General features: G+C 38.6%; 2 long non-coding RNA genes across 2 annotated transcripts; both read left to right on the top strand.

The window, feature by feature from the left end:
* Positions 1 to 2087: 2087 nt before the first annotated feature.
* On the top strand, positions 2088 to 5640 carry LOC138003195 (uncharacterized). Its single transcript, XR_011123443.1, has 3 exons — positions 2088 to 2224; positions 2669 to 2746; positions 5267 to 5640. It is a non-coding gene; the product is annotated as an uncharacterized lncRNA (long non-coding RNA).
* Positions 5641 to 15513: 9873 nt separating this feature from the next.
* On the top strand, positions 15514 to 19212 carry LOC138003196 (uncharacterized). The gene is made up of 3 exons (XR_011123444.1): positions 15514 to 15591; positions 15938 to 16010; positions 17857 to 19212. It is a non-coding gene; the product is annotated as an uncharacterized lncRNA (long non-coding RNA).
* The last annotated feature ends 3280 nt before the right edge of the window (positions 19213 to 22492 follow it).

The raw sequence follows: 22492 nt of genomic DNA on the forward strand, positions 1-22492 counted from the left end.
CATCAAACTTGGTTAATAACGCAAAAAAACACTTAAATCCGCAGTAGATAAGGTTAAAGAAATATTGTCGGCTTCCCAAATTAACTTCCTTTTACACCGGAATGACTAGACAGAAAGAATTCCTGTCATCGTTATAAAAACTGCTCACATATCAAATTTCAGCGCGCGCATTCAAATAAGATAATATTTACACAACACGATGAATCCACAAAGGCAGAACAAAAATCACAAAAAAATCCTTTTCTAGCCAAAAATTTGATTGAAACAAAAAACATGTTTGCTATGAGAGGCAAAAAAAAAAATTCTTCCTGTATCATTCTGTGCGTGCAAACAAGCAACACACTCCTTGTCAACAACTATACGCAACTAGATAAATTTTTCTTCGGAGTTCAGGATAAAACTGCTTACTGGAGAACCCTTTCTTCAAATAATGAAGCAAAAAAATTGACAGCAAGCTTTCTTTCAGGTAATTCTTCACTAACAGAAGTTAGTCAAATTTACCTGAAGACTGGTCAGAGTTGAGTGAAAATAAATAAAGTTTTAAATAACCAGACAACAGAGATCACAGATCGATTTGAGTTTGTTAAACCAATATCCCACCAAAAAAAGTCACCAGAGATTTTACCATTTGGTTTCAGTGTTGCACAAAACATTACAGTTAGTAAAATATTAGAAATACAGCTCACTTTGATATCCAACGTTGAAAGATTCAGTTGTTGTCGAAGTTTATTACCCTTCGCTTTCAAGATTCCACATATTTATCATTCAACACCTGTCTTGTTTATTCAATTGGCGTTCCATTCCTTAGCTCCATAAGGGTGTATTAAAACCCCATTGCGGGTGAATTGATTATTCTACGGTGTCCACCGGATAAAATTTACGCACTTCTACTACCCCCTGAAATCTACCGAAAAGACGCGCAGAAGACTCTACGCACAAGAAACTACTTAGCAGGGGAGTGACAGTAAAGACTTTCCCCGACACGGAAAAAAAGAAAATAAATAAAACGGAGAAATTCAACCCACTAAAAAACTAGTAAATCACTATTGTGATATAACTCCTATGATCCAAAATTAGTCACCAATCTCATTTTCCCCCTATAGAATATTTCAATGCGCTCAATATTATTAATATTGTTACCAATTAAAGATATTAGACTTTGCCGGCTGTCAATGTAAAAATTGTATCATCAGCCTCATACATCGGGAGATTCGACAACCACTCCCTGCGTATCTGACGTTAAATTGTCTTATCTTATTCTCAAAATCCTTACTCTGTACGCTCAGTCTACAAATTAAAATAATTGCAAAAATATCTGGCACTGCAATTCCCTGGGTGGAAATAAGAACAAGGAAGTGTTTTCGACAATATATACAGAAAAATATTTATGCTGATTCGCAGTAGCGATATGCTGGTGTATTGCATATCGCTTATTGTAAGAAGCATAATGAACAAATTATCGACACACGCACATAACTAAGTACGCTAGAAGAAATACTTTCCCATGCTTTTACACTTCTTCGTCAAAACAAAACTAATTCGGATCCGGGGGGTAACTTAGGATAACTGGCTTATTTTGTGATTGTGACTAGCATTCTAAAAAGGTAATATCAATACAAGATATGGTCCCCGATGTCAATTTTTTTTAAAACTAAAATGCTAAAAAAGATCCACTTGTTAGATTGATTCTTCGATGTGCATTTTTATTATATGACTAGCTCCGTGAGCGGGCAAGATGAAGCAAATCCCGCGCTGTGATCGGCTACCCCAGCGGGCAAGATGGAGCTATCTTGCCCTCGCCTGATTTCTGTCTTGGTTCCGCAAGCTCAACGATCATTTTTCTGGTAATTTATGAGGTGTTTATCCAATGTAATAAATGCTTTGTTGATCAACCTTGTTAGGTTAAGATGGCTTTATATTGGCCTCGTTCATTTTTTTGCGTGTTTATGGACGAAAAAGGACTTGGACAATATCCAGACATTTTGACCGAACAAGCATAGTCAATAACCCATATTTTCGAGCACTATTTCCGGACTTCGAACAGATCACGAATTATCTGCTATAAAGCTCGCTGCGCCGTCTACGTCTATGCCATTTCCTCCAGGTTTTCGCTGAAGTAAGGATCAGGCTTTGGAAGACTAACTACACGATGCCTCGTTTGTTGCTGTTGTTGTGTGTTGTCACATCAATGTTCTTCATTTCTCATTCAAAACCTGCTGAAAAGGTAAGTATTTACGTTTTATGATCCTTGATGGGTCTATACAAAATAAACTAGAAAGTTGTTCAAACATGAGTGCTTTTGTAAGAATAAATTAATAAATAATTATTTAATATATAAATAAGTAAAATGAATTCTTCCCATATTAACGATTAGGTAAGAGGTTAAGAGATCTTCATTGTTATTTGGCTAAAAGAAAGTGTTTATTTTTACATATTATACAGTACTAGACTTGCCTTTCACAAGTGTGGATTGGGTTCGTATCGAGCCTTTCCTCCTTTCACAAAAACCAACCCAAGATTTAATTTCATCGGTTTCAGGGGATTATAAAAAAAAAAACAGTATGTGGAAATGCCAAAGCCTAATCCGTTTACTTCATTTATTCGTTTGAAAATGCTAAATGTTGGGAGAAAAAAAAAGGCCACTTGTTGTATTTTTCGATCTTTTCAGCGGTCCGTGGCAGATTATCCACTGAATGTAATGGACAAAAACTACATGAACGAGGATAACCATTTGCGGACAATGGAGGTAATTAAAAAGAAGTGATAATGACAAAATCTCCAAAAGAGAAATGCAGGACAACATGCTTATTTTTCGACATACAAGTTTTACTGGCTGTTTTAATAATTCATTCTCTCTCCCCCTCAAAAGAAAGGCAATGCAAAATTGAGGAATTTGAAATTCTGTGAATATCAAATTTAAAACAAAAGTACTCCTTGCATTTTAGAAGAATTCGTTTGCACTACGAATAACGTGACTTAGATTTTTTTCTCCAATACTCAAATCATGTTAATTCTTAGGTGAGAAATCTTTATAAGTGGCAAAAAAATTTCATTTGCCACCACTTACTCCGAAATCAAACCCACTTATTCCCCCAACCCCCCCCCCCCCCCCCCCCGTTGTCCAGTTTCGACATTGATAATAAAATACCGATAATCGCTATAGAGCGGTTTTCAATTGAGTGTCGAAAGTAATTAGCGAATTGTATTGGTTTTGCATTACTTCATTCAGTGATTGGTTCAAATTTCTTGCGCTAAGTTTTCCAACCAATCAGAAGTGAAACCAAAACCAATCGTGGCTCGCGCGTGCACATTTTCCCGCGCTTTGTGTCGGCTACATGTAATTACTTCGATTGGCCAAAATAATTACTTTGGTTTTGGTTTTACGACACTCAATTGAAACTCGCTCTAATAATGATAATAAAAGTAACAGTAATCAGTAATGATATTAATAATGATGATGAGAACAAAAAATCTTACAACGAAACTTACTAAAACCCTGTCCCGATTATCCTTTATGCTTGATAATTACAACAAAAAACTATCTAAAAAAAAATAGTACTTTCGTTTCCAGAATGGTAAGCGCAGGAGAAAAGATAAAATACTGTAGAGTCAGTCACTCGATATGTCATACTACGAAAACCACGCCCACTTCAGTTCAACAGTTTGATGAAATTCCTTTCCCACGGTGTAAGCAGTAGCCAGCTTTCGCCGTCAAGGTTTGCTGCAACAGCCACAACAATGGAAAGATACGTTTTCAAAATCATGAGTCCCGGGGGGAAATGGATAAAATTGTTCTTCTCCAGCGAAGATGTTGCAAGTGCAACTATGGACTCGCTATTACTTCGAGTGCAAGACAGGTTCCCTAGACTGAAAAGTAGCGTCGAACACAACGCGTCTCAAGAATTTTATCTACTTACAAGCGAAAGTGATTCAGTAAATCGGGCCCATTCCACAGATCGGTGGTTTTCGTTGTATTTATTTCGCTTCGTCTATTGAAACTCTCGAGAAATAAAGAGAGAAGCCTGATACGTGATATCCACTTTACCTTCAAATGTCCGGCACTGCATAACATTTCAAATTCCGTTTTCCAGAAAAGTGCATTAGTGCCAGAAACAAAACGATTCGTGAACAAATTTTATGGCAAATCGAAATCTTTTTATATATTTATCTCCTAGACAGTAGTTAAAGTAATGTATCGTAAGTCGAACTTTTTAAAATAGTTTATTAGATATAAGTGGTCAATAGTGTCTCTGTAAAAAGTAGTGTTCTATAATAGGTGTTGTTGTATGTAGGTTACTTTTGTAATTTTACGTTTTCCGTAAATCTTCCTATACTTGTGTTACAAGTGAACCTCGGCAGTAACTAGCTTTACACTAACTAGTTACTGGTTTAGGTTAACCTAATTTATTACTTCGACTTACTTGTGCGAAGATTGTTTACATTATTTCTTATTAACACGAGGAGAGATAACTTTGGATTTTTCAACAATATATCACTTTAATCTAACCCAAAACCATTCAGATAGTCAAAACTTTATATTTACGACCCATTTCCTTCGCTTTTGTGTTTGTCAGCATGATGATTTGCGATACTTCAGAGTTCACGAGTCCCAAGTTTGTTTTCGCATGTTACAGATGTTTAGATTTTTAATCACAAGCTCTGTTTTGATTGGCCACTCTACCTCAATGCATAAATAGCTCAAATAGATACGTTTCACTTCTGAGGAAACGAAACAAAAAAAGATAAGAGGACGGAAGAACCCGAGCTAATGCAGCTAATAGATGACGCCGTTAAAGAAAATGAAGATTTTACTTTGAAATGGCTACAACACGCTCCTACCCATTCTCCCCCTCCCCCATTCAACGCTTATTCCTCCTAAGCTTCTTTTTTTCTCCTTTTTTTTTTTTTTTTTCTTTCGTGTTAAAACGTTTTGGAATTATAATAACCTAAATCGCCAGGGTGCAATGAACACTTGCAAGTTTTGGAGCAGGTGTACCTGAGAGGCTTTGAATTCTGTAGTTTTATCCAGGCACGTTTTTTACAGTATTGACCCCGTTAAAATGAGCCGCCAGTAATATACTTGACACCTTACAATTTTTTATATTATTAATCGTTATCCAAGCATTAGTTGGATTCCTGATTTTCTCAACCGACAACCATTTTAAGCTGCACAATCACTGGCTAACAACCACTGACTAACTCTGAACTTCTGTTATTTGGGCTTTCGATAATAAAAATGCCGTCTTTTCTTATCTTTCTTCCACAGACGACCATTTCTCCAAAAAGTGTTACCGCTACAAAGGTCGTCGTTGTTGCTACTATGTCTGTCTTCCTTGGCTAATCTGCAGATGGATCGAACGTTGCCCGCGGCGTGGGTGTAGCACGTACCTATCCAAGTGGCATATCAAAAGTAGTCTTACAGTAAAAGTGGTTCATGTAAAAGCACTTTCTAGCTAACATTCTCTTTTCAATTCCAGAGATACCTACCCTTTTACTTCTAACGGCAAAAAATATACCCAGAAAAAAAATCAAAGTTACTTTCGCCAAAGTCTGAAAACCAGCTGTGTCTCATGTCCAGGTTTAAAATACCTTCGCGATTAGAGCACAAGACATTTAATCGTCTGTTCGCGTCCCCAAACGTTTAACGTTGAAATAATGTGAGAAAATAAATAGAGTGTAATAAAGCCACCTGGTATGAAAACGTATTTCAGTCTCTGCATATTTTTTGTTTGTGGTCTTCTTCCTTCTACTTGATCTTTTATTGCCGACTTGTTGTTACTCTCGTGGATCCTTTGAAGTTCCAGTTAACCTGTGGCCAGTCTCCATGTAGTCGAGAAAACAGATCCAGAATCCTGGTGCAAAAATAGCAACAGGTTTGGATGTTCCTGATAGATGGCTGATGATGAGTTGTTAAAAGGAGTGCATTACTTAGCGCAAAACTGTTTTAAATACTGTTGAACACATAAACTAAAACGACTGACTACATCAGTACACTCCTCAAGACTTCAACTAGCAGTAATTGGAAATTGGGGGAGTGTGCCCGACAGGTGTAGAGAACTCCTTTCTGACAAAGTTCCAAAAACTCCTCAATCGCCCAACACTTATTACCTGCATGGCACTACACTAATATGGTTCTCAAAAGATCTCAAGAGGAATCGACACATCGACGAGATAACAGCCAAGGCGAACTGCACGCTTGGCTTCCTTAACATATAACAATATAATTATAATATAATCATTTAGAAAACAGTCCTAAGAAAATACGCCCGCTGATTGGTTAAAAATCGCGTTTCTGTAACTCGATGGAGACGCAGAACTAGCGCGAGCTGTTGACGTGGTGATGGCGCGAGCAAAGAGAATTTACATTTTGATAATTAGAGTTAACAAGTTGTTTTCCTTTTTCTCGTCGTGTTGTTTTCTAAAAGAAATAGAAAACATGTACTCCGTGTTTCTATCGAGTTATAGAAACACTCGTGAAAGTTTTGGGAGAACTCGAAAAAGCTGTGGAAACACTCACCTGCGGCTCGTGTTCCCCCAGCATTTCTCGTTCTCTCAAACTTTCACTCGTGTTTCTATAAATCGATAGAAACGCGGTACATGTTTTCTATTTCTGAACCATTCGATTTTAATTCCGTAATGCAGCAGCTGAACTTAAGGTCTCTTCTCGATTCCTTAACGCCGTATTAAAACGGGGCCGGTCACGTCCCCGGCGAGAAATGAGTATAAAAAACTCACCTTTTGGTCGATCGCCGCCATTTTTTCGCGGTGCATTGGGAAGAATTAGGCCCATTTTCCTGCCAAGTGTCATTCATGCCGGTTACATGAAGGTCCTTTGACGACCATATTTGCCCAGTAGGTGGTCATCGGCCGATGTCACAAAACGTCGATTTTTTTCGTCGAAAATTTTGTACAATAACACTGGGGATATTGTAAAGGAAAAAAGAACCTCATTTTGAACATTTTGCGGAATTATAAGCTTTAGGATCCTCGAAGAATGTAAGAAATCCCTTCATAGTATAATCGAGTGTTGTGTTCCGTGTGCGGCCTCGTGTGTAATCGGACGTATACAAAACATGGACCCTAGGTCCATGGACCACCCTTGTGGACCCGGTTCATGGACCCCTTCATGGACCCGGTCCATGGACCACCCCTGTGGACCACCCCTTATTTCTAAAGTTACTAGCAGAGAAATCTTCGGATGAACGAGAGAAGCGATACACGCACTTATCTGGACAATTTAAGCTGGAGCCCATGACTAGGACCTATGTCACGGCATTTAACCTTTATATAGACTACGATCTATACAGAATACCTTTTCGATTCCACAAAAAAACAAGCTTTAAAATGATGTATTGCTTTAGACATAACTTCAAATAATTTGTTGTTAAAAAAAAAAAAAAGGTAAAATAGCGAGAGCAAATTTTTTCGCATGTTTTGCTGCTGACAATGAGTTTTGATTAAGCAATTAATAATTAAATTAATTATACCTATAGATTTCAGTTGTCAGTATTGCTTTAGTATTGTTTTGGGCTTGGCTAGAGAACCAATTGGCTTAGGATCTTAGGATAGCCGCTACATCACCGTCATAACTGACTGTGTCACCACAGAGATAACGTTTGGAAACTCTTAAGGAAGGCAGGTGCACAGACTGTAGAAAATGATACTTTACCAAAGTAAAACAGGGATTTTTCATTTACAGCAATGACGCAGCTATGACAAAAAAAGCCAAACTTGTTTTATACATAATTTATTCTTAATCTAAATCAAGTTTTATTGCCTCCTGGAAGTGCTGAGACATGTAGGTATAAATCGCCACAACATTCAAATTCCCCACTCCCCATGAGTGGTGATCAAATTTCTTCCTCCCCGGGACGAAAAAATGGTAGGAGGGCATGTTTAACCTTCGAATTATGCACCTGTCACTGTGGGGTATTAGCCACAAGGCAAAAAAGAAACTCTCATAAAGCCCCACGTTAAGGGACACTTTTTCTGCATGTCAAAACCCCAACCAAATGAGGATAAACTCCCCCACCCAGGGGGGCAAGCCCTGTCTCATTAAGTATTTTTAGTTACCTAGAAAAGTGAGGAGCATAGACCGTATTCATAAATGGCAGCTAATTAGACAAAAGAATAATTATTTAGCCGCCATTTATGAATACGGTCTATGGTGCTGTGCATGCTTCACAGAATCACTCTCCTTCTGGCACACTGTCCCTCTTGATTCCTACACAGGCAAAGTAAAACCATTTTGTAGGGCACTCAGGGCAATCTCATCAGACCATGTTGTGGGGTGGGGGTGGGGGGGGGGGGGGGAGGTCATTAAGACCTTATGAGGGGTCACCCAGACGTCGTACCAGCAGAGGCCCTTTAGCTTTGGATCACACGTTTAATTATTTTGTAACGTCCTGTCCTATTTTGAAATGAAATGAAATGAAATGAAATGAAATGAAATGACTGTTTATTCACAAATCCTTAGGAAAGTGAAAAGGAGATAAAGGATGTTATCCCTATCTAGTTTATTTCCTAGCACACACACACAAAACACGCTTCTGAGTAAAACTCACTCGGTTCTTCTTTAAATAGTTTTTAAAAAAACTAACTGCACATTGCTCTGAAGGACGTTTCCGGCATGTCATGCGTTTATTGCACACACTAAGGAAGGACTGAAGATGTTGTTTCCACTTCATAATTGCTCTTCTTTTAATCTGATGCTAGGTGAAAAAAATTTTTGGCTTTACGTTTGCACTAAAAGGTACCGTAAAAGCCGGTAGTTAAGATAATTCCTTAGTATATCATTGCGAATCCCTATTGCGCACGATTTTCGCGTTATTAGCGCGCGCACATGAGCTCGTGCGCATACAAAACGTAAGAGATTTCGCTCAAACTAAACCCGAGAGCAAAATAAATGCTCCTTTTCTCTCAAACTAGCACGGTGATCCCCGATTTTTTTTTCAGGTATTTGCTAATAACAGTCTAATAAAGAACATATTTGAAGAAGAAAAAAAGTTTGATAATAGAACATGAATTTCTTTTGGAAAACAGTACTGTTCCGTACTGGGTGTATTTTACCCAAGGCGAGGACTTCAAGCTAACCAAGGAACTGTCCCAAAAAGTGCGCTATTTCCACAACCAGGGAATCAAAGACGTAAGTAAAGCAATACTGCTTATGTAAATAAAAGAAGCTTTAGTTTCAAAGTAAAATTTTGTGTCTTTGAAGTAACCAAGACTTAATTCTGTATGAAGGTAATTCGAATTTTTAACGCAAAAACATTAAAAATACCCCATTTTAAGAGCCTGCTGACGCGTAAACAAGCACCGTGATCCCATCTTTTTATTGCATTTTTTTAATGTTCATATCATGAATGTTAATTATGCCAAGTTTCCAAGGGAAAGGGAAACAGTAAAAGGTAAGCCTAAAGACAGATGAAGAAAAAAATACAAGTAACATAATTTCTTATATATAACTCTAAATCGAATTCTCATCGAAAGATTAATGACAATCGGTCGTAAAAACACTAAACTTTCTGCCATCTCTGACTTCTATGAATCAAAGGAAAGGGAATGATGTTCTGTCAAAAGGGAGAAATTGATCGCGTGCTAGGCAACCATAAAGGTGCACGTGATCACCTTGTGTCAACTGAATAAACTACGGGAAAGAATGTTAATCGTTCGCCGTTTCGCAGTTTGCATCCAAAAAGTATATTTATCGAAAACTGTCTGATTCTGCACAGATAGATTCACATTGACGCCATCAAATTCTGAAATAAAATCGTGACGTTTTCTGTATTAATGTGAGATCGAAGATAACCTAAAAGTAACTTAAAGGTGCATCCTTTGGGACTATTCCATTTATTCTTACTCGGGTTTACGAATAACAGAATACACGGAATACCAATTCCCAATTCCCGAATTGGTCCCAAACGAACACGATTACCGTTTATAAAATAATTAGGATAGTACACACACTCTCATTGGTCAATAGCTGTGTTTAGATGAGAGTATGGAACACGGCTGTGACATCACACGAATTTTGATTGGTTATGTATTGTCAGACGCGCGTTTTGATTGGTTGGTAGAAAATATAAGCGTGTATCAAGAAAATCTGTTTCAATCAAGAATTTTCCTTCATTTATTTCCTTCATTTGTCGAATTATCTTTGAGAACTATTTTGTAAAAGCAATAAAGGAGTTCTTCCCGTGTTTCCATGGCCTCATCTAAACACTCGGCGAAGTTGGGAGAATTCTCGACAGCTATGTAAACCCTGGACTGCGACTCGGGTTTGCATAACTGTCTCGAATTCTCCCAACTCCCCCTCTTGTTTATATGAGACTATGGCTATTGCTTAAAGGGACACGGTCACGGTCTGCGCATGCTCGTGTAGCTGATCGAAACTTGAAAAAGTCAGCCTGACTTTTTCAAGTTACTAGCGATCACAAATTCAAAATGGCGTCTAGCGGAGGATCCGGACATGGTGGTAAACGCATCAACTCAGGGCGGAAACGAAAGGTCGAAGACAGAGGGTTATTTGGTTTAGATAAAGAGAGCATTTGCTTTAGATAAACTTGATTTAATGCAAAATATATGCAGAATTCTTCAACTTACCGATATTTCCATAATGGCGGTCGGCGTGACAAGTCTCGGAGAGAGTGAATGCTACTGCGCATGTCAGCCCGTGACAGTGTCCCTTTAAATAGTTCAGTATCGTCCTTGTTTTTGAAATACACCATTTTGACTTCCGAATTGTCACTTTGCGTGACACCATAATAATCACACTGAAAAAATGTCTCTCGTTATGATTCTTTGTTTTAAGTATATTTAACAATTATTCTACGAGGGTGCGCTGAATATGAAGTGATAAATAACTAACGAGGCGCCTAGCGTCGAGTTGGTTATAATCATTTTATATCCAGCAAGCCATCCTCGGAAACCCAGGGGCAGATCGCGGAGGCAAGGGAAAGTCTAAACGGGCGAAAGAAAATGGTGACGAAAAGCATAGTAGGGCGAGAAGAGCCCCTGGGGACACGTTCTCACCAGACCAGTTCCAAACTGTCGGAGTAATTCTGAATTCTGATTGGTGCCAGAAATTCTTTGTGTTTTTCTTCTCAATCAGAGGTCAGCAGGCCATGAAGTCGTTTCGTGTCTTCTTACACGGAAATAACTTGATCGCCATACTCGCCTGGTTCGTTTGGCAAGGTTTTGCTCGAGGAGAAAGTCTCAATCACAGCACAAAATGTACAGGAAATCGTTCGGAATATCGGCGGAGAAATACTGTGGACCTTTTCCCAGGTATCGTTACAGTCGCGTATTTTCAAGTGTGCGAGGTATTTGTAAAGATGTCCTCCCCGATTCACCTAAAATAACTGTGTTTACTTTTGATCTGACAATTGAGTTATTTTTATTCTGCCCCCTTTTCCTGATCGAGGTATTTCTAGATTTCTTACATCAATTGCTGTGGCTGAAACTTTCCTAATATCGAGCAACTCTTGATCACGCGGGCCACATTGGTATGTCGAGCACACAGCGTGCAGCACGACTTTATTTTAATGCTCGCCAAATTCAACGCTATCGAGCTCGTGTTCTCTTCACGATATTGTTCACGATGAGCCACCCGAAAGAAACAGTTGAAGACTGTTGTCGAGTGCGTTCTTACGTTTTTGTTAACAAAAAGAGAAAGCGAAACCTTGAGAATACTAGAAGAAATTTCGATTAAAATTAAAAGTCCAGGCACATGATCGATGGTCTTTCTCGTGGAAAGGGTAGAAAGGGCAAAATAAATCTGGAAAAAAAAAAAGTCGTCATTTGCCATTTCAGCAAACCACTGGTTGAATAGGAGACATCCCCTTTCTGCTTTGACATTGAGCCAACAAACTGCTTGTCACTTTGACAAGGAAAAATGTTTTAGAATTCCCTTTGAAAATGTACCAATTAAGCAAATTCTACCATCCTCGGTGATGTCTTGTCCTGGTGAGTTAACAAATCACCACGAGGAAAGCACCCAAACTCCAAAATCAGGTAGCCACTGCTTTCCCAAATCAAGCAAAGAAACATCCGTCAAGGTATGCACATTTCCGACAATATTATGTATACACATACTGTATGTCGATGTAGAAACACATGTTTTATTATACTGACAGTGTACTAGACAATAAATTTTATTGTGAATTACTTAGTTTAACTTATTACACAAGATGCCATATCCTTATTCTTTAGGAGGCTTAGAACAGGTGTGCAACCGAGCGCTCCAACTTAATGCCACACATGCCACCTGAGCCACTCCAAAGGATAATGAATCAAGATTATACAACCGGAAATAGAGTTTGTTCGATTTTTTCAGGTTTATCTCAAAAGCTTGTCCAGTGTCCTTCCCTGATTTGTTTGGAAACAAGTGAGAAGTGTTATTTTGCATTCTTAAAGGGAATTTTAAAAAATTATGCAGTGGATTTTTTCTCATCTTTCAGCTTTTTCATAAATATTTTGAATTCTACTTCAGTTTAGTTCTTTCTCACATCATGTACTGGGTCAGGGAATTGTGATATGATTTCGAAATCTAAAAAAACAAAATACTGCTCACTGAACTGGTTTGCGAGATCCTTTTCAAAAACCAAGTTTTAGAGGGTCTTTGAGTAGCACTGTACCATTACCATACCAACAGTTGGGACCCAGCAAACACCCTTTAAAACATTGCCTCACAATAGTATTACACAGGTATGAAGCTGTTACGCTTTTATAAGGATTGGAGTAATCTTTTTCCATTGGACACACGACTATTAAGAGTGGAAAATTCTTTCAAGCTTCCTTAAACTGAGAAAATAATTTATCTTTTTATCTGTGACCACATTTCTGTCATCCTGTAGAGTGCTCTTTTACCTCCTCAAAGATTTGTCTACCTAGATTTATGTAGCAGTGACATTTTGCATTTTGCCAGAGTATAATATTTATGCTGATTTCAAAATCCAAGCCGCTGGACACAGTTGAACAACAATAATAATTATTATTATTATTGTTCAACTGTGTCCAGGTACGTACTTGTACTATAGAAAGAGTATGCTGTTTCCTTCTTTCTGTGGGAAATATCAAATAGAACATCAAATCAGTTAATAATGGTTCATTTTTTGCAGTTCTATTTTGTTTCCCTAAACTGAAATATTGTGCTACTTTTTCTGATGTGTCCAATAAAGCTGAAAAACTAAAAAAAAATACTGAAAGAATGTGAATGAATTATTAAAAGTTGTCACATTTTTGGGATCTTTGCTGCAAAGAGAAATATCAAGGTTAAGATTTTATATTTGCAGAGGTACAACTCAGAATATTATGTACTAACTGGATCCAAACTCATTTTATTATTGGAGAAGATTTCTTTCAGCATTCTTTTAGAAACCTCCGTACTCTGTTGTTGTTATTATTGTCTAACACAAAGCACACTTTTGTATGAAATATGAAATAGCAAACAAGCATTTTGTTAGAGCAAAATTACTGTTGCTTTAAAACATTAATGACAACACAACTTACGGTGCTCATAAAATATTCACAGTCTCTTTCCTATGTTCTTTGAAACTGTCTTTAATTCAGATTATTGTCCATTATCCAAGTAAAATTATCTCAAAGGAATTGCCAGCACATTTGCACAGCCTGGGTATTGCCCTTTGCAAGGCTATTAAAGAACACATCAGCTGTTACTTTGGCAGCATTCAGAAGCAGACGTTTGCTCTCGAGATTAACAAAGTTTCAGCCACAGCAATTGATGTAAGAAATCTAGAAATACCTCGACTAGGAAAAGGGGGCGGAATAAAAATAATTCAATGGTCAGATCAAAATTAATCACAGCTATTTTAGGTGAATCGGGGAGGACATCTTTACAAAAACCTCGCACACTTGAAAATACGCGACTGTAACGATACCTGCGAAAAGGTCCAGCGTATTTCTCCGCCGATATTCCGAACGATTTCCTGTACATTTTGTGCTGTGATTGAGACTTTCTTCTCGAGCAAAACCTTGCCAAACGAACCAGGCGAGTATGGCGATCAAGTTATTTCCGTGTAAGCAGACACGAAACGACTTGACGGCCTGCTGACCTCTGATTGGGCAGAAAAAAACAAAGAATTTCTGGCACAAATCAGAATTCAGAATTACCCCGACAGTTTGGAACTGGTCTGGTGAGAACGTGTCCCCAGGGGCTCTTCTCGCCCTATTAAGCTTTTCTTCGCCATTTTCTTCCGCCAGTTTAGACTTTCCCTTGCCTCCGCGATCTACCCCTGGGTCTTCGACAGCAAGCCCGAGCAGGATTTTCAGCTCGCCTTCTTGCTGACGCGTTCCTTGACCATATAAAGTACAGCAGGTATATGAACTGATAGCCTGTGTCCGGCGAGCCATAGAAAATGCTGGAAATCTGATTTCCGTAGTTCAGTTTCAATAATAGGAGATAATGTTTATACTTACGCGTACTGACTCGCAAGTGAAAGTAAGCGATTTCGTGGCGACGTTCTAAACCAATTTATCCATGAGCTGGCTCACAGGAGTCTTTGATCATGATTGGTAATTATGGATTTTATTTTGAAATAAATTTTTACTTGAAAATAGTGGAGATGAGCCAACGGGAAGAGCGTCGTAGAGCTAAGGAAACTAGACGAGTTTTACTGTAACCATGCATTTGTTTCTCGGCAAAGCAATGAACCAATGTTATTAATCGTATCCCACAAATAGAGGTAAATAGCTAACTCGGCAGCTTGGATCACTTTCCAGGACCAAGGCGATTGAAGATTTTACACCGACTGCGTATTCCGTTATGATCATGGCTGCCCAGCAGACACTAATGGATTTTGAGGATGAGGGATCCCAGCTAAGATTTCTCCAGAATGACTTGTCGGTCTTGGGTTTGGTGTGTGCCGTATTTAATTTGCAACTTAATTGCGAGCCAAACCTTATTTTTGTCTGGAACAACATAAATATTCAGCCTCGTCGAGTAGAAAACAACAGCGGTAAGGTGAGGGACAAAACAATGACAAAAAGCTGGATAATGAACAAAACGTTCCTTTAGTAAAAAGTTGATTTTTATTCTGATCAATATTAAGAAATTTGCTTTTTGCCTCAGTCTGTTCAAAGAGATATTCGGATAAACAAGGCCTGACGGTGCTTTATTTTCGACTTGGGATGCTTCTTTTTCACGTTGTGAGTGCTTCGTTTTCGATCTGTTGGGTGTTTCGTGCTTTGTTCATCTTTTTGGAGTGCCTTGTTTTCGATACTACACCCGTCGTAAAGTAAAGTGAAAAGCATGCTGGCTTCAAGTTGTGTTTACCCACAATAAGGCTCCTATTTAAATCGTCGGGTATTCTTAAATAAATTTTTATCTCTACCAGGCGTAATTTCATTTTCCGGTTATTCGCGATCATGCAGGAATCAAAACATTTATTTAATGGAATGATATCACAGAGCTAAGAATAGAACGATTTCCGCTTCATTCAAAACTGCAATTGAACTAATATTCACTTTCAGCGCCTTCGCCAAGTATATATAAAAGGCGATTCTACCAAACTGCTGTCTTCTCGTCCTGCTGCAATCTCTGTATCGTTTTGACGCAATCTTTATTTGCAAAAGGTAAGTAAAGTACTCCATAGCTTATAGAACGGTTTATTGTATCCGAACATCGCAACTTTGAAAGAGGATCAGGTGCTCTTCTGTTTGCTAAGCTTATAAAAAAAGTCGGGTCACTATATCTTAGAAATCAATTTAAAATTTAAAATGCGTACGTTTTGCATATCATGGGCACCATTACAGCTTGTTTTATTTGATTATTATTTTTTTTTAATTCAACTCGTGCTAAATATTTTTAATTAGTTACACGCTGTGACAAAGGAACGGCAAGAATTGTGAATGCTTACAGTTCATTGTGCCACTGAAGTAAAATATTCATTAGTGTGTTTCTTTTTTCATTTTTTACCAGATTGATTTCCTTCCTAGGTCTCGCCCTAATTGCTTTGCTATGTTTTTGAGTAACTCAGAAATCGCCGAAAAATGTGAGTAATTTGAAAGTCTTTTTCATTTTAAATACTTTAAATGAAGAACATACTTCGGGGGTATTGAGACTGTACGGTGTGTTTGACTCCAGTTCGCCGACGACACTTCAGGACATAATAAAATTATCCTGCAGACTTTATAAAAAACAAAAATATCGCTTGTTTGAATTAAGTCGTTTGTGCAGTAAAATTAAGATTTGGCGTTCTGAAGCTTCCGCTCAGTTTCCAGGACGGTAAACTGTTTTTTTTTACAGCTGCAGCTAACACTTAAGCCTGTTTTAAACGTCGCATTTCACATGTACCGAATCTAATGCAGATGAGAAAAATCTATTCTTTTCGCTGATTTGCATTAGATTCGGTACACGTGAAATGCGAGTTTTAAAACGGGCCTAAGTTTACCTTTAGGCTAGGTTTTCTATCTCGCAATTGTACCCCACCAGTCAAGGGTTTTGGCCCAAAGGCAGGGTGCTCCTAACTCGTCATATCGTGTTCAACTAACTCACCGTTATTTCCCCGAGTATTTTCGGTCTTAGGGTTTAAAATAAGCCATGTAATTTAGGGTTAGATCAAAAAGACAATTAAGGCAGAGTTTATGACTATTCTATTATCAGTAGGCAGTGCGACCGAGTGATTCGGGGGCTTTTCTTGAGATCCGGAGATGCCGGGAACAAGACTCGCTCTGACCACGCCCTGAATTTGCTTCTGGGAGTCCCTGGTTCAACTTTTCGGTTGCTCTTCTGAATAGCCAATTGGTTTGCCTCCAGCCAGTTGGGATTCTTAATTCAATGACGTTTCATTGGCTTCGACAAGCCCCTATGGGAAGTTGTCAATTAAATTTGTATGGATGTGTGTATTATACATTATTCACAATCATCATCCCAGAGTTGTACAAGGATGTGTCTTTCATATTAAGTCTCTATCACATCGTAGAAAAAACTCAAAGTGAAATTATCCCGGACTTTCTGTCTTCTGGAACTTATTAAAAGACTCCATGGATGGGGGTGGTGCAGTTTCTGATAGAGTTACATGCACCCCTCAAAGGTGCATCGAAATGCAATTCATAACGAAGAAGTGATCCTCGTACTTAGCTGCACGATTTAATTAAGGAACTGTCTCTGATTGTAGACATCTGAAAGATTCAGTTGGCTCCATTCAGTTCGTTGCCACACGAGATGGATTTGTAGTGTCACACAGTCCTTGTCCTTAAAGTGCTACTATAGTCAAAAAATCCCTTTCATTTTTTTTTTTCATATTTTGAAAGTGTCAATTTTGAGCTAGCTTTGATTTTTATCCAAAGACTGTTTACTTTGAGTGTAAGTTTTGGATTTTACGGTCCGCCATTACTCTCGTTCAAAACTGATCGATTGGACCTCAGAGAGTTGCATCTTTTTTGCTTGTTTGTTTGTTTGTTGTTTTGCTGCCTGTACGTGCAGTGGCAGTCGTTAGTTTAATTTTAGTACTGTCTTTAGTGTGTGGTTTGGGTAGAATTTAGATCATAATTTGCAATTACATTTGCTTCGTCACTTAGGTAGGTAGGTGGGGGGGGGGGGAGGGGGGGGGGAGGGCTCTTGATTTTTAGGGGGTTGGGTTCGGTGCTTAAACCTAGTAGGGAACAAGTGTCTTGTTGCTAATACAGTGTACAAATCCTGAAATAAAGTGACGTCATTTACTCACTAGCTCAAAATATCAGCGTGTAAACGCAGCTTATTATATACGCAAAACACGAGTTTAAAAGTCTGAAAGCCCGAAACTCCCGTGCTGCATATTAATTCAGCCGCGTACACACGCATTGCTTTCTTGAAGTGCTGCTGTATAATCACTCCTTTTTTTTCTTCTTCTTCTTCAGAGTTTGAAAGTGTGTTTGCTTAACACCAGGATGACGTTTGATTTTTATCCAAAGGCCGCTTATTTTGAGTGTTAGTTAAGGATTTCACGGTCCGCCATTACTCACGTTCACAACCGGCCGATTGGACCTTAGAGTGTTGGATCCAGGGAAAAGTGACGTCAAAGGCACACACTAGCGTGTGAATGCAGCTTATTATTATATATGCAAAACGCGAGTTTAAAAGTTTGAAAGCCCAAAACTCCCGTGCTGCATATTAATTCATTCTGCGGCGTACACTCGCATTGCATTCTTAAACTAGTGAGCCTTTGACGTCATTTTCTCCTCGATCCAGTTCTCTCACGATCTTAAAGTTAGTAATGGCGGACCACTAAATCGAAAAAATGCAGTTAAAATAACCAGATGCCTTTTTAAAATCTAAACTTAAAACTTGGGTCACTTAGTGTCTAGTTAACACGGTTTTGAAATCCAAAGAAAATTAAAAATATGATTTTTTGGTCATAGTAGCACTTAACCGCTCCAATGGCCGATAAAACAAATTATCGCCCTTGCTCGATGAATCACTCATCCTTGGCGTGGATTTAATTTATAACTTATTGTGAACATCTAGTCAATTATGATCATCTAATATGCTTTGGCTTTTGGCCAATAGCACATTTTCAGTTACGACGAGACCACTCCATTAAGTTTTTTTTTTGTTGTTGTTGCTTAAGGTGTTATTCAGTGCTTTGTTTTCAGTGATAAGTGACGATTATACCTTTCTGATTACTGGGATTTTTATAATTTTGCGGAATCTCATGTTCAAAGCGCCAACGGCCAAACTGCGTTTTGGCTTCCATCAATCAAACTTCCGACGCAAAGCCGAGAGTTGACCCGAAACTATAGATGCCGAAATCAATCGATGCGTAGCTTAACCTAACAATCAGTGTCTTTGATTCTTCCTCGGTACATTCGTACATTCGAACTCGACGGCGATTGAAAGCGATGGACTCTGTAGTGAAGATATCGTTGACGTCACCTATCACACCTCGTTGGCACATTTGAATAACAAAGAGGAATCTCCCTTGTACGAGTCTTTTTTGTGCCAGTCCAAACGTGACAAAATATCATGCAAGGTTGCCAGTTTCATATGTCAATTATATAATTATACATCAAGTCTCTTATATTAACCATATCAAGTAGTCATATATTTATGTCAAACAATAAATTTATACAACAAGTTTTCTATATTCAGATCTTATTAGAAAACGAATATAAACAAAGATTACCCTATAGGATTCGAAACAATGACCTTTCAATTACTCGTTCGAATGTTCTTTCTGCTAGATCGGAGACTCTCGTTTCAAAGGAGATGGTGACTTTCAGAAGGTTACCGGATGCAAAATATTACATTTTGTACTGAAGATGAATTTGACTTAGTATATGCGAAATAAGGTGAATTTGACTTAGTATATGCGAAATAAAGAATCGGTTGAAAATATCTTTTAAGTCCAGGAGTTAAAATCTAAGAGGGGATGCTGACGATGAAACTTACCCTCGTGTCGACACCCCGAGCATCATTAAACATATTTCAGACCACCACTACCTGAACGATTCGCATACTTTATGAAGTTCATACAATCCAGAGGGTTCGGGGTAGTAGCGAGCAGGGGGAAGAGCAACCTCAATTAAAGGAAAGTACCGGCTGTTTCTACAACTTATGGGCAATTCGTATTTTGCACAAGAAAGCGGGACCCCAAGTTTTTTCTGCTGAGGACAACAAAACCGCGAATACTGTGTCCCATTCTTTGTGATCTGTGCCCCAAAGTCTTAATTTAAAAAAAGATACAAGGCGGGGAATACGCTTTGTTGTCGTTAACAGAGGAGATTTGCAGATATTGTTGAGTGGTAGTAATTTTGTCGTCGTATCATAGTGGTCAGCGGTATTCCGTATAGGCCGTATGGTATGTGTAAAACGAACATGGCTGCATGTGTGTGTGAGAATAAATTGTTGTGTTCTCGAAAGCTGTTGTTCCTTCGATGGAAGCTTTCCCAGCCGGTCAACAATATCGTTACAATGTCAGGCCGGAATTGTACCCACGACCTCCCTCCACGATAATCCAATGCTTAACCAATTGAGCCAGCCAGTTGCCTGATACGATATTACCAAAATGAGAATGTGGGGTGGTATTCCCCAAGGGACTAAACTGGCACCCTTGCTGTTTGCAGTACTTGTTAATAACCTAGCCAGGCAATGGAAGATCAGGGCTGAATACGTAGACGACCTTTCGGTAGTGGAGATTATACCTAGGTGTTCCACCAGTTTTCTGCCGTTCATTGCAAGAGATATTTGCACATATGCTTGTGAGCATGGCATGCACCTCAACCCAGTGAAGCGCAAGGAGATGTTTATTGATTTCTTACACTATAAGCCGCACCATCCTCCTCCTTTTCAGCTTTATGGATCTGAAATTGAGCGAGTCCTCACGTATAAGTTGCTTGGTGTGTATGTTACTGATAATTTATGTTGAGCACGCACTGCGAGTACATTGTTCAGAGAGCGCGCAAACGCCTGTACGCACTGCGTTGTTTGAAGAAGTCAGATGTGATGGAAGGGGATTTAGTTCTGGTGTACTCCAGCCAGATCCGTTCAGTGTTGGAGTATGCCTCCCCAGTTTAGGCTAATTTGCCGGAATATCTTAGCCTCCTAATTGAGGGTGTGCAGAAAAAAGCCTTAGAGATAATCTTTCCTGGGCTTCCCTACAGGGACGCACTTGTGCACTGTGGTCTTCGTACTCTCTCGGATCGGCGTGCCACAGCATGCACTGAGTTTATCAAGAGACTTCGGGACACCAGTGCCCTTGCTAACTTACTGCCACAACGCGCAACTGTGTCCCATGGATACAATCTACGTTCAGGCACCATCAGAGAGGGTCTAGCCATGGCCTATACTAACCGTCTCGACAAATTTATTACATATAGATATTCCTACTAAATTGTTTCATGATAATGTATATATATGATTAGTACTTTGACCACTCTTGTAATTTAGCTGTTAAGCTACAAAAAGAGTAATTAAACTGATTATTATTATTATTATTATTATTATTATTATTATTATTATTATAAAGAGACGAAAGAGACTGATTTGTCTTAAATATGAGATGAATATGCTTACCGTGAGAAGCTGTCGTACTTGAGTAATAACATCACGAATAAGTTGACCAATAACATCCACGACCGGAGTTCTTAAAGTATCTACTTACGTTATACAAATCACTTGACTCTGAAGATGATTTCCGCTCATGTTATCGAAACGTCAGTCGATGTCATCTCCAACAGTCCTTCTCAGGACTACACTCACCCGGACGATCGTACTTTACTTAATTATGATATGACTCCTGGGTTCAAACAAGAGATTATGAAGGTAAGAGAAGAGTAATCCCTCATACTGGCCCTATTCCCATCGTAATCCCCCTTAAGTTATTTTTAGGTCTCCTGCGAGATCCGGTATTCCCACGAGGGTTAACTGATAGCCAATCACATGTCCCCATTTTTACCAATGTTGACAGCTGAGCTAATTCCCACGCAATGATTCGCGTCGTTCGCGATTTACCATCAAACAAAAATGGCGGAGGATGTTGAGACAAACGCGTATATACATTTTGTAGACGAAAGTGACTTGTTGACTACAGATTTAAGGGATTACAACGACTTATGTTTTGAAACCTGTATCTTGGAAGGAACGAGTTATGTAACCGACAGGATTTTGTACAGAATGGCAAATGGAAGACTATAGTCGATAAGTACGATCTCTCTGACTTCAGTAAACGCATTCTCGGTTTCCTTTGCGGGATTAAAATATGATGACTTAATTCTTATATGGTGATAACGTAGACAGATAGAGCTCTACAACAGTACCAAACATGAAAGGAAAACTTGAATCAAGCGTCCGATAAAAATTTTTGAACCCGTGTTATCGGATTCAAGTAAATTTGCAAAGCACGTATGTTAAATATAGCTGTCTCCTTAAAAAAAGATTTAACACGGTTTCGTATACGGCACAACCTTGATGTGGTATCATTGAAAACTAGACAATTAAGCGATTTCAGTTATCGATGTTTGAAGCCTGTATCTTGAAAGGATCGAGTTTTATAAGCGACAGAATTTTGTAAACATTGGCAATTCGCAAACTACAGTCAACAAGTAATATATCGCTGACTTGGTTAACGCGTTCTTGATTTTCTTCGCGGGATTAAAATATGACGACTTAATTCTTAGATATTCATAAATTAGACAGATATCAGACATGAAAAGAAAACTTGAACAGACAGTTCGATAAAAATACTGAAAATATTAATGTATGAACAAGTGGTATCGGATGGAAGTCAATTTGCAAAGCACGCATGTTAAATATACCTGCATCTTTCAAAATTATTAAACTCGGTTTCGTACATTGGACAGTGTTGAAATTGGTGTCACTGTAAACAACACAGTTAAGCGATTTGAATGATATATATATCTTTGCATATTTTATCTTCAAAGTAACGAGTTTTATAGGCGACAGAATTTTGTACACAATGAAATATCAAGTCACCAAGTAACATATTCCTGACTTGTCAACGCGTTCTGGATTTTCTTAGCGGACTTAAACTATGGT

The sequence above is a fragment of the Montipora foliosa genome, chromosome 5, assembly GCF_036669935.1.
Source record: "Montipora foliosa isolate CH-2021 chromosome 5, ASM3666993v2, whole genome shotgun sequence".
Classification (NCBI taxonomy): Eukaryota; Metazoa; Cnidaria; class Anthozoa; order Scleractinia; family Acroporidae; genus Montipora; species Montipora foliosa.